The sequence below is a fragment of the Castor canadensis genome, chromosome 11 (assembly GCF_047511655.1).
Source record: "Castor canadensis chromosome 11, mCasCan1.hap1v2, whole genome shotgun sequence".
Classification (NCBI taxonomy): domain Eukaryota; kingdom Metazoa; phylum Chordata; class Mammalia; order Rodentia; family Castoridae; genus Castor; species Castor canadensis.
The window spans coordinates 136,537,845-136,551,498 of record NC_133396.1 but is presented as its reverse complement, the minus strand read 5'-3'; the positions used below and the strand labels follow the sequence as shown (position 1 = coordinate 136,551,498).

Here is a 13,654-nt window from a genome sequence, read left to right as displayed (position 1 = left end):
GTTCAGTTACCGGGTCCAGGTCACAGTGAGGAAGGAAGACACTGTTACCTGAGGATGCTTCTTCCAACAAGGGCAATTTCCAAAGGATGGTGGGAACTAAGGGCTATCTACCAGCAGTATTCTCATAAACAGGAATATAGACAAATAATACTAGGTAGAGAGCTGATAGCTGCACAGAAAAATAACATAGATTGGTAGATGATAGATAGATGCTTAGTAAATTACTTTTACATCTAGCGATCTGTTCATTTTACACAATAAAACAAATTACAAAATTTATTTATTGAAAAAAACAGAAAGGCCTAGGTCATTCCTTATTGGGCTATATCATCCATTTCACTAAAATTTTTAAGATATGTACAAATTTTTTCTTGCTAGTTTTTATGTGAATTCTTCTATGTGAGTTGGCCAAGTTAATGGACTTGACCATTCTTTACAAAGGTAATGGACTGATATCAAAGCTTGAATAGAAATAAAAATGTAAATGTGTGTGTGAAGTACAGACTTGCATATCCAGCTGGTGATAATATCACTCTAAGCTAAAATTAGTTTTAGCTCCTCAAAATGTATGATTTTGACCTTCACCAGAATTCTTTTCAAGCATTTTCTTTCCTCTTTAATGAAAGAAGAATGTTAGACAATTTTTAACACTCAAGAGTCACAGACTTTTGTCTTCTGAACACTTTTCTTTGTGGCTCAGCCCACATTGGCAAAATGATTGGGTTGTTAATTATTTCCATAGTTTAAAGCTATATAATTATTGTCTGTGATTTCAATCAAGTATTTGATATAATTAATTTATTGTTATATTTTATTTGTGTTCCTTTTAATTATCTGGATTCATTCAGATTCAATAGGACACATTGAGAATCATGAGCCAGTATTATTTGAATTAAAATAATTTGTATTTTAATAATTATGGAGATAATGATTAGTAATTTTAGCATGGCATGAGAGTGGCTCTAGGCTAAATCTATCGTGCAACCTGCTTTTAAAAAGCACAATGTTTCATTGCGCATGTGTTAAGTATATGATTTGAGGATGCATTGGTTTGGACATGCTTTGTTGAGGCTTAAATCCTCTTGGGCTGGTTCAGAGAGGTCATGGGACCTTTTAGAGGTCATTAGGTCCTTAAGACAGATAACTGTTTTTTTCTGGAAGACAGTTCTTGCTCTGTAGGGACTAGATTTGTTATCTAGAGCAGATCTTTGTAAAGTGAGATCCTGTCTTCTGCTTTCTCTCACACCCTCGCTCCTTCCTCATGCACCTGCTTCAGCTGCACTTCTCTGCCATGGTGCCGTGTCACACGAGGCCCTCACCAGGATCCAGGACCATGTGAGTGCTGTGCTCTGGGTGTCCAGGATTATGAGCTACATAAATCTTTTTTCTAAATAAGTTCATTGCCATCTGATATTTTGCAATGGCAATGGAAAATTAACTCAGACCTAAGACAAAATAATAATATTAATAAGTAATAGTAACTGTCAGATAGGCCTTAAGAGTGGATGACAGGAAATGATTCTGAGATTGAAATAATATAAAATTTTACTATTCTGACTTAAAGGCAAGTTTTTCCTTGACACTGTAGTAACTTGAAATGTATAGCCGTAGGTTAAATTTTATTCTTTAGAACTTTCTTGTTGTTCATGCTAGGAATGGAGAACATGATAGGGTTTCCTTTCCAAACCGAAACAAGCATGTCTGACAGGCTTGGCAGCTCAGACACATTTTGGAAAGCATACAGACTCTCTCACACACAATGGCAACTGCAAAATGAATGCCTTCTACAGTTCTTTTTCATTGCTCTTTGCCAATTTGCAAATAGTCTCTTTTTATAGATATTTGGAATTATCTTTGCATGCAGAATTTAAACATTTTTGAGAAGACGTATGGGATTTTGTGGCAATATCTATGAAAGATTATAATTAGGACCTCAAGTATATGGTGACAAGTAGAGGTAAATGTATGCTCGTAATATCAGTTATTGAAAAAATATTAGCAGTCATATAATTAATGTTACTTAAAGGATCAATCTAAAATATTTCAGATAGCTTGAAGGTCTCACTACTTGATGGTAGAATGTTTCAGTAAATGGGAAATATGCCAAATGATTGAGTTGTAACATTTTGGACTCATTCTGCAATCACAAGCTATGTTTAGTGTCAATGTTACATAATTTATAAGTGTATAAATTTGAGGTTGCGTGCCAAAAATTCACAGATGCAAGCCTCATATCATCTTTAAATCAAAGAGAGGAGTATCAAGCTTGAAAAGAGCAGATATCAAAAAAGATGGAAAATATACGTGATATTTGTTTTCTATACTCATCTTTATGTGTTATGCATTTGTAATAATAATAAACACACTGTTTCCACACAAGTAAGCATTATATAGTATTTTGCATTTAATTCACAAGTTGTCTCTAAGATTGTTTCCTTTTTAATCAATTGATATTTACTCCAAACTGTAAATTAAAATATTCTTCATTACCTACATTTATTTTTTATAGGATTTTCAATGAACTTGCAGGGATAATTCAGCAAAATAAATTACTGCTATCAAAAGTCAACTCAGGGTTGGTAGAGTGGTTTAAGTCGTAGAGCACCTACCTAGCAAGTTTGAGGCCATGAGTTCAAACCCTAGTACCACAAAAAGGGTCAATTGAAAAGGTGTTTTTTATTCTTTTCCCACCAAATAATCCGGGTAGGGTCATGGGCAGCACGGTGATGTTTACTCACTGAGACCGTGTATTGGACTGAGGTCAGAGGAGATTATAACGGAGGTGAAAAATTCCTTCACATCTGTGTAGAATAATGCATTCCTTCACATCTGTGTGAAGAGAATAATGCATTACTCATGTGTGTATGGTGCTACCAGTGTAAATAAACCTATGAGGCTGCCAGTCATATTAAAAATCACACGATTACATAGAATTTATAATACCCAAGACTGATATTAAATAACTAAGTTACTGTTCATATATTTATTAAAATATGTCCTCTTTGCATCAAGAGGCCAGGTTGAGTGACTGATCTATCCCACCCAGGTTTGTGTAAATACAAACTGATGACTGCACAACAACGTTGATGAGTGACTCATTTCTCAGTGTATCCTCATCATTAATTAATGCATTACCGCCTTTGAAATATAGTTCAAAACATATATAAGGTTGCCAAAAATAAACTATAACTCAGGCAGTAAACATTCACACAAATAAATACTCTCAACCACCAACTGAAAAACTCAGAGTGATTGGCATTTTGATTCTAAATGAATTCTTTTGTATAATTAATTAACTACTTACATTATAATTTGTAAATAGCAGTAGAATAAGACAGTCCATTTTCCCCCCACAGGAAACAGTTTGCTTTCAAAATTATTGAAAATGCTTCTTGGCATTTTGGCCAACATCAAGTAAAAAAAACAAAACAAAACAAAAGAAACTGGAGGAACAGTTATTCTAATGCCATAGAAGGGGTAGAGTTTTTTTTTTTTTAATGAAAGAGTCATGCTTTCTCAGTTATAATATTGGTTTCAGAAATCTTGCAAAAGATAATAAGAATAAAAGCATGCGTGTTTGCATGCTTAAATCTTACCCTTTTTTGGCTTCAAGGAATTTTACAAATCTGTAATTTGGTCCTTTTTGAAAGTTTTGGAAATATCTCATTCTGTCTTCAAATATGTCTGTTGCATTCTTTTTGGCTAAATTTTAGGTAACATATATTTCTGTTAGAAACTTGCAGTGTTTCCCTAATTAAATTTTTGACTTTTTAAAGTGAAGCATTCTATCAGTTTTGTACTGTTTCAGAATGGCTGCTTTTTTTATTTCTCTGTCTTTAGTCCATTCATTATCTCTTCTGCCAAGTCAAGTCTTTTGTTACATTCATCTTTTGTATTCTTAATTTAAAAAATAATACCACTACTAGAATTTCTATGTACTCATTTTTATTTAAAAAGTCAAATGTTCTACTGAATATCTATGTTTTTCTTTACATTGAATATATGTAGTAAAATTTAAAGCAGTTTCTTATAACACCAACACATGGGTAACCTGTGGACCTCTCTTTATTGTCTGTTCTTACTTTTGATCCTGTTTCTTTCACATGAAATCCTACCTTACAGATGTACATGACACTATTTTTCTTATGAAAGCATTTGTCTCTTACAGAAACATCAAATGTTATCAGATCACCTTTATTCAACTAGGAAACTGATTTGATTGGTGTTTGGTGGCACTTTTTGGAAGATTTTTCTGGTAAATCTATTTAGGATGAGTCTCCAAACCACTCCTCCTAAGTCATCTTTTATCTCATGGCGTTTACTGGGGCTTGCCCATTCTAAACCCACATTTTAGACCCCACCATGGTAAGACTACAAGAAACTTGATTTTTTACTTCTGAGTCTTAAACTTTTCACCTTATTCATAGTAAGCACACTAAGTACACATTTAAAAAATGTTCTTACAAGAATTGACCAAATGCTTCAAAAGCAAAACCCACAGAGAACTAGACTTACCGCTCCAAACACCCTTTATTGTTAGGACTTAGGGCTTTCCCTGTCAAGTTCTAACTTTCTGTTCAGTAAAATTGGCAGTTTAGCTTCTCTTTAAATATTCTCAGACTTTTCTCTACTTTTACCTCATACTATAAATCAAAAAATACACTGCAGGGAAGAATGTGGATCTCGACATTATGAGATATTTTCTTTGTCAGGTCTTATTTTATCGCATTTCTGTGAAAGATTGTGTATGTGTGTGTATCTGTGTGTGTATGTTTATTTGACTGTGTTTATGTTTATGCATGTGTGTGCTTGTGTGTCTGTTTATTCTCCAGATTTTCTAGCTGTTCTCATCAGGACCATTTGTCTGGTGCAAGATAATCCATCATAGCTAAAAATTAAAAGTAAATATTCTCTTTGTTTTTATTGCAAATCATTGAGAGGAGAAGGAGGAAAAGGAAGAACAAAGAAAGATTATGTCACAAGTATATAATGATGACTTCTTGACTAAGTTGGAATTCATTTTATTTGAATTTATATCAGTAAATTTTAATCTTTGCAATATCTTATATGAAAGTTTGTGTGCGTATAAGTTAAGGTGAAGTAGCATTGGAGAGTGATACAGCAAGAACTTGTAAACAGCAATTAGGTTACTCAAAATATTCCATCTTTTAATCTCTGAGCACAAATTATGCCTTAACTTGCCAACTTCCTAGGCAAGGTAATATGTATTGGCCATTAAAATATCAGTGGAAGTTTACATGTAATTTCTAGGCCGAAGTTCTAGGATCCCAATTTGTAATTTTCATATTGTCATTTTCTCAAAGTCACACCAATCAACACAACATTAAATGATGACTGGTTTGCTGGCCTGGTGTGCTAGGAATGAAAAGAAGCAAGGGTAAAGCCCCGCTGAGCAGGAAATATGCATGTAGCAGGAGTAAAATATAAATTTGGTTCTTTTTAGACATTTGTATTCTAGAGTTTATTACTACAGTACAACCTAGTTCATCCCAAGCGATACAGAAATTGATCATACTGGTGAAGAGCTGTGATTACAAGTAACATATTATACATAGTGGTGGGTTATGAGTGAAGTAGAATCTGTTCAAAAAATTGCTTCTGCACTTTGCTGACATGATTTCCCATTAGTCAGTGGTAAATATCTGATAAGATTTTTCCACATTAAAATTTGAATTTATTGTGGCATAACTTATACAACTAATACACATGTAACTTTAGAGCAAATATTGGAAACAAGCTTAGCAACAGCATTTTAAAAGTAATTGCAAAAATATATCAAATGAATAAATGACACTTCTTAAAATTCCTGTGGATATGTGGAATCTCTGGAAAAAGAATAAACATTTTATAACCACAAACTACTAGTTCCATAATAGTCCAAGAAGATTGAGTGTATATCACGTCATACAAATTATAAAGCTTTCTAATAACATAGAAATGAGATCCTATACTAACCTGGCAGGAGAATTACCCAGGGCGAGTCTTTTCCATTGCACTCTAGATGTGCTGATCTCTGAGATTTCCCCAAATGTGGGGAATTCGACTGCATAATTTGTGGTAGCATGGGACTGTGTTCATGTTCTCCCTTGTAAAAAAGAAATGAAAAAGTGAGATCCTAGACAAAAATTCAGGGTAAAGCAGAAAAAAGAAATAGAATTTTGAAGATGCTGTAAGCACTATGAAATATTGGACAGTTAATGAAAAGATATAACTCATGCAGTAGAAATCCTTGAAGAAAAATTCTAATTGGCACAAGAGCAGTAAATTCAGGGATGTGAGTTAGGATTTTCTAAAAAAGATAAAAGCAAAGTAAATTTAAGGAAAAACAAAATATAAGCATTTTGCAGAATAAATGCTTATAGTTAAACAATATTGAATAACCTAAATGCATGAAGAGATAATGTTTGTGTACAAAATGCAAATAGTTAGGATAATAGTTACCTTATTATAAGAAAAATGAAAACCAGAAAGAATACCCTCAAGACATTAAAACAAAGTAACTGACAACCAAGAATGCTATAAATAATAAACATGTTTCCAAAAAGATAATTTTAAATAAATAAGAAATTTGGGAATTCAAAAGACAATTTTTAATTTTAAGATTGATAAAAATAATTCTTCAGTAGGAGAAAATTGATAACATTTGAACAAGAGAAAATTTAGAAACACATAAAGAAAATAGTGTTTATTGTCTTTGTAAACCTAAGCTAATACTGTTTAAACAATAATAGGAGTTGTGAATTTTAAAATATTGGTACAAAGAAAATATATTATAATACTACAGGGAGAGAAGGGAATGAAGGAATGAAGGCAAATGCCATAAAGCCTGTGTGTACTCTGGAAAGAGGTAAAATTAAAGAATCATACATGACCTATATATATAAAGGATACATATTATTATTTCAGTGCAAACATCAGAGAATAGTTAAAAGATATAAACACTAACCTACTAAAAGAGAAAATATTTTTAAAAATTTAAGAAAGGCATAAAAGGATAAAATAGATTAAAAAGTTATACACATAGCAATAAATGGTAAAATGGCATATTAAAATCCAATATATCAGAAGTGAAATTAAATATATAAAGAAAAATATCAATTAAATGATAACTACTTTAGAATTGTTTACAAAATCTGCTAATCTGCTTTTTTTTTCTTTTTGGCAGTGCTGGGGTTTTAACTCAGGGCCTCACACTGGCTCAGCAGGTGTTCTACCACTTGAGCCACTCCACCAATTAAAATCTGCTTTGTGGTGTTTTCATAATAGATATATTATGATAAAGAAATGAATGGTAGTATAAAGATGGAAAAGATTTTGTGATGCAAAGAATTAAATAAAGATGAAATTGCCATACAAATAGGAGGCTTTAAAAAGAAGAACCATTGCTATAAATTCAAATGTTACAAAATTATAAGAAGGTCAAGTCACGAGGAGTATATAAATATAATAAAATATGTATTTATTTAGTGGTAGTCACTAGTAATACAAAATAGAGAACAAGTCAAATTCACAGTCATTCATGGTTTAGGGGTTACTATTAAATCACTCCCCAAGATTTAAGTAAGGATATAGTAGATACAAAGAAACTATTACTTAAATTAAAGATCTATTTGTACAACGTGTTCACCAATTGCTAAGTTCACATTCTTTCTCAACATACATGAAATCTATAAAAATTGATCATTTTTGTGTCATATATGCAACTTATCAGTCTAACTTCAAAATCAAATTCGGTTAATTGAAATATTAATAAAGTTGATAAGTCCCTAAGTCAAAGTAATTCAGAAAACAGAGAGACAGAGAGAGAGAGAAAGCAAGATTAAAATAGAAATCACCAATAGCAGAATCAAAAGTGATTATGCAAAGGATATTCCAGAGACATCAAAAGTATAACAATAATAATTAATATAAAGTAGTTAATTCTAATAAACTATGTAAGCTAAGAGAAATGAAAAAATAATTTAAAAAGCGTGACTCACAAACTGAAACAATAGGAAATAGGACTTGAAAAGGTGTGTACATCCCAAAAAGAAAATCCAACCCCACAGAGGTATCACTGGTGACTTACATTATGTATTTAGTAAACACTAACATTTCATTGAAGTCTTTCATTTAATAAGTGACACCTTACTATTCTTTTTGTATAAGGGTAACATAAGTAATTCCATTGATTTGGGAATCGGGATATTGGTAGGAAGCTTTTGCTTTGGGGTTTTCAGTTTTTTTCCTTTACTCTTTCCTTCCCTCTCCTCCCATTTTCCTTCCCTTCCCTTTACTTCCTTTTCTTTCATGTTTCCATATTGTGTTTACTTTAGAATAATTTGCCATCCCAAATTAAAAGAGACTGTGACACTTTGACACTCCAAATAGCAGTTGTATAACCAATTACATACAAACAGAAAATAAACTCAGAAAGTTGCTTAGCCACTAAGGAGGCCAAATTTCCATGACAAAAAAAAAAATGGTCCTAGGGAAAGATAACTTGTAGCAAAAATCCAGAGTGATAAAATGACCGCGTCTCCTGTCCTGGAGGTGGGATGGGGCATGGATTAGAGTCTAGTTAAGAATTTTCTTTTCCAAGGTAAGGTACCCTCTCAATGTCTTCAGGACTACTTTGGTTCATATTATTGTTGTACTGGGGATACATTGTGGTATTTACAAAAATGCTTACAATATATCTTAGCCAAATTTACCCTTTCCATCACTCTCCTTTAGCACTCCCTCCTTCATTCTTAGAATAGTTTCAATTGTCTCCTATAGGGATACAAGAAAGTGAATACAATGGAAATATCATGTACTCATGTATGAAAATGAAAAAAGTGAGACCTGTTATTTATGGTTTAAAATGAAGATTTGATTTCATTCTTTTTTTGAAACTATAGTTACCTGACCACCATTTATTAAAGGAAGTATCCTTTCCTAATTGTATACTTTTGTAATTTTTATTAAGGATATTTTTTCTATATATGTGTAAGTTTATTTCTGGGCTCTTTATTCCATCTATTCTATATGTTTCTGGTCATTCCAGTATTACTCTGTTTTGCTTACCATAGCTTAGTGATATAACTTGAAATTAGGTTGTGTGATGCCTCTAGCTTTGTTCTTCTTAAAATCGATTTGAATGTTTAGGCTCTTTTGTGCTTCCATATGAATTTTAAGATTCTTTTTATTTCTGTGAAAAATACCATTGGAATTTTGAAAGGAACTACACAGAATTCAATGAGGATTAATATCCAAAAACAAAAGAACAAACTTATCCAATAAATGGGCAAATAAACTGAACACTTTTCAAAAGAAGAAATAGAAATGGCACACATGATAAAATGCTGAAGATCTTTAGCCATCAGGGAAATGAAAATCAAACCTACATTGAGATTCCATATCACCAAAGTAAGACAAGCTATCATCAAGAAAACAAAAATCAATCACTGACAAGGATGTGGGGATAATGGATCCCTTACACACTTTTCATGCTTGGTAAATTAGTGTTGCCATTTGGAGATCAGTAAGGCAGTTTGTCAACAAAGCTAAAAAGAGAACTTCCCTATGATTCTGATATATCAATTCTGGGTATACACCTAAAGGCATCAAGGTCAGCAAACCATAGACATACCTGCATACCCAGGCTTGCTGTGGCACTATTCACAATAGACAAGTTAGCAAATCAGCCTGGGTGCCCATCAACAGATGAATGGATAAAGAAAATAACACACACGCACACATATAATGTAGCAATAAGGAAGAATGAAATCATGTTTTCAGGAAAATGAATGAAACTTAACATCATGTTAAACAAAATAAACCAGACTCAGAAAGAGATGAGTATTGCATACTTTTCTCATAAGTGAAATATTAATTTTAAAAAGACATGAATCTAGAAGAGGAACAGCTGGGGAAGAGAAAGGGGCTCAGTGGGAAGAGGAAAAGAGATGTGAGAAAAGTGGGGGTAAATAAATAAAAATATGTTATATGCATGTGTGAAATGCCATAATGAAACTTGTTATTTTGTACAACTAATATATGCTAATAAAAATAATAGTAGGGAAGATAAGAATTATAGCTAAAATTCATTGAGTGCTTTTTATGAGCAGATATGACTCTAAATAGGAAGTATTTTCCCATTAATTCTCATTGTTCCATGAGGCATGTATTATTAATATCAATATTGCTATAGCTTGAATTCTGTGTTTCCTAAAGGTCCATGTCTTAATGGCTTGATCCCCTGCTTAACACTAGTGGGAGGGCTGGAATTTTATGAAGTAGGTTATGGTGTGAGGACTTTAGTTTGTGTTCTCAAAGGTGTTTGTGGGACTGTGATCTCTTTCTCTCTTTCTTTCACTTCCTGTGCATGGGGTGCTTGTTTTTGATCCACTATGTGCTCCTCATCATGGCCATCTACCACCCCCACCCAGAGACCTAAAATCAATGGGTCCACCTGTCCATGTCTTACAATCTCCAAATCAAAACAAACCTTTTCTTTTGATTAGCTGATTATTTTATGCATTTGTTATAGCGACAACAAGCTAACACCGACACAGAAGAGGTAAATATTTATTTCATGGTCACACTGCTAGTATTGTGTTGGGTTTTGGCTCTTAGTAGTCTGACTCTTGGATTCACTCTCCTAACTAGTATATAATGTTAGTGAAAAAGTTGATTTATATTTGTGGAGTAATAATTGAATAACTATTATTATCAAATAAAATTAAGTCTGAGTCTCCATTATTATTATCAATTTTTGATAGCAAATATCCTTATTTAATTAAACACAATAGATTTTATGGAAAAAAGATATGCTCCCATGCCCTTGGTTTTTCATCAGTTTGAAGAATTGCTTCTTTAATAGTTGTCCTTTTAACTCCCTACTGCAAATCTTTGTTCTGCTTTTCCTTACACACATCTGTCAGTGAGAGACTACATATCTTGGTTCCTATTTAGAAGTGAGTAAGGGACTATTTTCTTACCACGTGGACAGGGGCAGAAGTGAGTTCAGCAAGCTGTATACTGTTTTAGGATATTTACACTGGGCACTTTCTTTCCTGTTTCATCACCTGGGTGCTTCTTGCTGTGCTCTAAAAAAATCTCAGTTCTTATATGCTCTAATAGCTCAGATCCCTGGATGTTTTTCAGATTGTATCCATATCGATTGGTTACCTAACAGAAAAAGGAAATTATATCCTGCTTGAGGCACTGTGGTTAGGCATGGTTTACGGGCGTGACAAAGTGGAAATTTAGTAATTACCTTGACTATCATGTACTGAAAATCACTAATCCCCTCAGAGATTTCTACACACTTGAATATTTTCACTTGTCCTTGACATCAAAGAGCAGTGGCAGCACTAGAATCAAGGTGTATCACAGCTTCTCGAGAAGCAGAAGTATGTACATTTTTCAGCGACTTCTACTGGAAGCCCGCGAGTACTTTATTACTGTGAAGTTTGATTTAAATTATGCAATGTTAATGGCCACAATTTCCTTAACTGATATTGATGTAAAAAGATTTGAGACAAATTCTAAAATTGTACTTTTTGGGAGTCCATTGACACTCATAAATTGGAAGTTGAATATCATTCCTCCTTTTTATTTGTTTTATGTTAAGTGGCATTGCATTTTTCTTTTAAAAATGAAAAGGTTTTATTTTAAGCATTTCATGTCTGTCTTAAATAAGAATGTTACATTGAGAAAGCTTTTGATTAGAGCTAAGTGGGTATTTCCGGGATCCAGAAACTTATGGTATAATGGTTTATATGAGTAGCAGACTGAAATTATAATGTGTTTCTTTCAAGACTATTATTCTTACATCCATATAGCTAATGCAGAAAACTACTGAATGTTTTTGGGTTTCGCAAATAAATACAAAAAGTATATTCTTATTGAAATACAAAATAAGTATAAAATATAATGCTTCTATTTTCTTATAGGCATAAATTATTTGATATGGCACTTGACAGTAAAATCATGGGGCTGTATGTTGTCTCCCATAGTTTCACCACCAAATGAATTTTATTTTAATGAGCGTGGTTCCACATTCTAACAGCGGAATTTTCCCACACCTATTACTGCCGTCAAAATTGAGTAAGTCAAAGTTGTTGGAGGTAAATCAAACTCATGCTAGACTTGTTAGTAAAGTGGCTATTAAGCACCAAATCAATTAGATGGATAGACTCATTTATTATACTACATAAAAACTCTTGCACATAATTTTAGAAATCTTGTCTTTGACTTAAAAATCCTTACTACCTCCATCAGAATCAGTAACCGTTTAATTGAGATAATGCATGAATGTGAAATATATACAATTATTGGCAGGTAGTATTTAAACAATAAGTCTCTGAGGTACTCCCGATCCTTTATGTCTAAGGGTTATGTGCCGTTCGTTATGGTGCAGGGGCACAGGAAGTCTTTGACATGAGAGAATTTGTTTTCTTCTCATTCTTCATTTTAGAAAGAATGGTATTAAATCTTCTTCCCTGTAACGTGTGATAAACAGGAAAGTTATCTCATGAGAGAAAAAAAGAGCTGCCTTAGCAAATGATTAAAGAGAATACAAATTTGGATAACTCAACTTAATAAGACAGAAGAGTGGCTCTGCAGAGCCAGGGGCAGTATTTGGCAAAACTCATACTGACAGCATTGGCTTCTGAATAGATGAACTGATAAAGACTCATTGCTAAAGCTGTGTCTGTAGAATCAAAGAGCAGAGGTTTCGAGTTCATAACTAAGGGCTCGGAACTGGAGATAGAGTGGATCAGAGAGAGCGTAGGGTAGAAGTAGCTAACTCTATGTCCTGTTATTGCTGCTCTAGTTAAACCTTGCAGACATTTTTATGAAGATCTGGAGTTCAGAGCCATAGCTCCTGCAGATGGTTCACACTGTTGCACAGAGTATGTTAATAACTTTATACAGTTCTTTAGACAAAGAGAGTTTTATCCAATCTTACCAAATTCTTAAGTGTTTGTAAGTTTGTATGTTAATGATTATGTCTTCCTTAAGTTTCAATTTAAAAATTCACTCTAAAACCATTCAAAATAGAAATAGCTAGACTGTGAGGATTTGTTTTTTAAAAATAAGACTTCTCATGTCGAAGCAATAAAATTTAAGTAAAAGTGTTCCCTGTTTTTGAATGGAATACTTGACACTTAGGATTATAGGCATACTTAAAAATAATAATCCTTAAGGTATTTATGATTTATATCAGGATATGAAGCAAATATTTATCATGTAATTGGAATAAATAAAAATTGTCACTGCCATTTAAACAAAAATATAAATTGAGCATATTTCATGTAGAAAAAAAAGTGATGAAATGTTACTTTATTAAAGCATGAAAGGAAATTTAAGAATTAAATGAGCAATGTATAAGGAGAAAAACTTGTTAAGTAACCTAATAACAATTTATCTTGTCTTTCAAATAGCTTACTCCCTGTTTGAACTTTGTTTGGATCAAAATTAACTGCATTTTATTGTGCTTTAAATCTAAGTAAATTGATTAATTACTACTGATAAAGAAAATGTGGAACTTGTAAGTCATTCACCAGTATGGAAATTAACAAACGCAGTCAGTTACTGTCACATATTTAGCTACCCTGTTTTCTACCTGAAATGATTACTTTCCTGTGAAAGAAGGTAGAGC

At 32.7% G+C, this 13,654-nt stretch overlaps 1 pseudogene; it reads left to right on the top strand.

Moving 5' to 3' along the window:
- The first annotated feature begins 5,968 nt into the window (after positions 1 to 5,968).
- Positions 5,969 to 6,110, top strand: LOC141414177 (U1 spliceosomal RNA; annotated as a pseudogene).
- The last annotated feature ends 7,544 nt before the right edge of the window (positions 6,111 to 13,654 follow it).